At 42.0% G+C, this 3,235-nt stretch overlaps 1 non-coding gene across 1 annotated transcript; it reads right to left on the bottom strand.

Moving 5' to 3' along the window:
• Window positions 1-574: 574 nt before the first annotated feature.
• On the bottom strand, window positions 575-681 carry LOC120274272. Its single transcript, XR_005540802.1, has one exon. It is a non-coding gene; the product is annotated as a small nucleolar RNA R71 (small nucleolar RNA).
• Window positions 682-3,235: the final 2,554 nt, after the last annotated feature.

Here is a 3,235-nt window from a genome sequence, read left to right on the forward strand (position 1 = left end):
TATCCTATCATCATTATAATTTTGTTTTCTTTCTTTTGGTGCAGCTCCAGGTTATAACTCGAGGGAACCCTTCGATAGTAATTGAAGGTGATCCTGAACTTGAATGTATACACAAAAAAAGTGATAAAAAACCTATTAAGAAACGCTAAATCTAGCTGAAGTGGAACTTGAAGAATCTGACAACATGGCAGAACAGAATGAATAACAGAGAACACTCTCTGATTATGCCAGACCGTTAGTACTGGGGACATAATCTAGCATTGTGCATCCCTCGATTATAGCTCTGAACTTTGAGCTGAATCCAACATTTATCCAGATGATACAACAGTCAACTTAGTTCAATGGTTTGGCCGATGAGGATCTAAACAATCACATTGAGAACTTCTTAGAAGTTTGTAACATGCTAAAGATCAACGGTGTTATGGATGATGCTATTAGATTAAGGGCTTTCCCATTCTCTCTAAAAGGAAGAGCTAAGCTGTGGTTACATTCTTTACCATGAGCATCCATCATGACATGGAATGAAATGGTCAAAACTTTTCTTGCAATGAATTTTCCTCGGGGGATATAGGCAAAGCTTCTCAATGAGATATCGTCATTTGTTCAGATGGAGCTCGAGTCCTTCTTTGGGACATGGGAGTGATTCAAGGATCTTTTGCGGAAGTGCCCACAATATGGATTCTCCGAATGGATGATCATCCAGACCTTTTACAATGGGTTGAATCCAAGTACAAGACAACTTCTAGATGCCGTCATAGAAGGTACAATGGGGAATAGGACCCCCGATGAAGCCCGACAATTAGTAGAAGAAATGGCCATGAATAGCCACCAATGGAATGCAAGGGAAAGGAAAAAATTGGCCGGACTCCATGAGATCGATGCGGTTACATCATTGGCGGCCCAAGTGGAAGCATTGAGTAAGAAGTTAGACACTATAACTTCTCCTAGATTGGTGGGTGTAATGAATTGTGATGGATGCGGGGAAGGACATGCCCCATCTGATTGCCCGATAGTCATTGGTGGTACTTCATCCATTGAGCAAGTTTACTTTATGGGTAATGGAATGAGAAACCAAGACAATCCTTATAGCAATACCTACAACTAGGGGTGGAGGAATCACCCAAATTTCTCATGGAGTAACCACGGGCAGCAAAAGGCCATAGCACAACTAGGTTTCCAACAACAATAACAAGCTCCGAACATGGAAAAAAGAGTTTTAAGTTTGGAGGCCCGGATGACCGACTTAGAGAAAGCCTTTACCCGATTTGTGCAATCATATGATACATGATTCCAATTGGTTGAGGCTACACTTCGTAACCATACCGCTTCATTGCACAACCTAGAAAATCAAGTGGGGCCAATCACGAAGTCTATATCAGAGAGACCATACGGAAGCTTACCGAGTAACATTGAAACCAACCCACGAAAACATGTGAAGCCGATCACATTGAGAAGTGGTCGTGAGGTTGAAGGTAGGCTTCTAAGTGAGAAGACCAATGTTGAAGGAATGAAGGTCGTAGAGGTTGAGAACAGAGCAACTAAGGAGAAAGGTGGCAACCCCACCTTACAAACATAGAATCTCTTATCCCTCTAGATTAACGAACAATAAAAAAGATGAGCAACACAAAAAGTTCTTAGGTCTATTCAAGCAATTGCACATCAACATTCCTTTTGTGGAGGCATTGTCTATGATGCCTCATTATGCTAATTTCTTGAAAGAACTATTGACCAATAAGAGGAAGTTGGAATAGAGTGCATCGGTGATGTTAGATGTCTTTTATTCGGCAGTTTTTCAAAACAATATGCCGAACAAGAAGAAAGACCCGGGAAGCTTTATTATCCCATGCAACATTGGCAACTTGGGTAAAGAGATGGCATTGGCAGACTCAAGGGAATGTTGATGTGCAATTGCTTGAATATGCCGAACAAGAAGAAAGACCCGGGAAGCTTTATTATCAAGGTCATGCCATATTCTTTCTTTCAAAAGTTAGGCTTGGGAGAGCCTAGGGCCATTCAGATGACTTTGCAATTGGAGGACCGGATGGTGAGACATCCGAGGGACATCATTGAAGACGTGCTTATCAAGGTGGACAAGTACATATTTCCTATAGGTTTTGTAGTGTTGGATGTCGATGAGGATGTAGATGTACCCTTGATACTTAGGAGGCCATTCTTGTTCACTTCAAAGGCATTGATCGACATGGACGGCGGGGAGTTGACACTGAGGGTTGGAGATGACAAGCTCACATAACGCCTCGCCGAAACCATGCAACATTCTTTTGACTTTGATGATACTTTACATTTTATTAACATTACTGATAAACTAATCAAAGAATATGTGCAAGAAATGTTGAATCTGGACCCATATGAGGGGTTGCTAGACCAAGATGAGGAGAACGAGGAATTGATGATACTTGGTCTGGAGGAGAAAGTACTACCTACTCCGGGATTGTGAAAAATATGCTACAGAAGATGAAGTGAGCGAGAAGACGCCATAAGAAATACCCCAAGGCTGTTAGGGATGTGTATGAATGGAACAAGGGTGATAAGACTTTAAGTGGTAACAAGCTCGACAACTCTCCCTCTACCTTCAAGAGGCTTTGCTCATCGTGCTTTCAAGTTATGGGTAAGAGGGAAACCTTCATCTATGAGCCCCTGTGAGGTAAATAAAGGTACGTCAAGCTAAGTGACGTTAAACAAATGCTTCTTGGGAGGCAACTTTAGCACTTACTATTTTGTTAGTTGTTAGTTTATTGTTTGCATGAATAAGACATTGAGTGTTGGTGTCTCTATGTTTTGATGCATCGCTGTGATTCTCTTGTGAATGAGTTGGTGTTATCGTGTGCTTAAATGTCTATGGTGAAATTTTTGGTCGTTTGAGCATGTTTCGTGTTTTTCTCTGGTATATTTTGCATGCTAGAAGCAAGCTCTCAGTATTTTTATATGTGCAGGAATTTTTTGCAGAACCTGCAGTTCCACACGGCCGTGGGTCTCTACTGAGAGCGCATCTAGAGAAGGCAAAAGGCATGGATTCATCCCTATAAACAACCTTGTGAGATACACACGCCCGTAGGAAATTTCCACATGGCATGTGTCTTCCTATAGAGATTTAGGGATTTTTCCTGAGAAGACACAGGGGTGTGTACTCGCCCCTATGGATGACCCCGTGATAAACACACGGGCGTGGGTGATTTCCGCACGCCTGTATGTATCTCTAAAGAGGAGCTCTCTTCCA

The sequence above is a fragment of the Dioscorea cayenensis genome, chromosome 12, assembly GCF_009730915.1.
Source record: "Dioscorea cayenensis subsp. rotundata cultivar TDr96_F1 chromosome 12, TDr96_F1_v2_PseudoChromosome.rev07_lg8_w22 25.fasta, whole genome shotgun sequence".
NCBI lineage: Eukaryota > Viridiplantae > Streptophyta > Magnoliopsida > Dioscoreales > Dioscoreaceae > Dioscorea > Dioscorea cayenensis.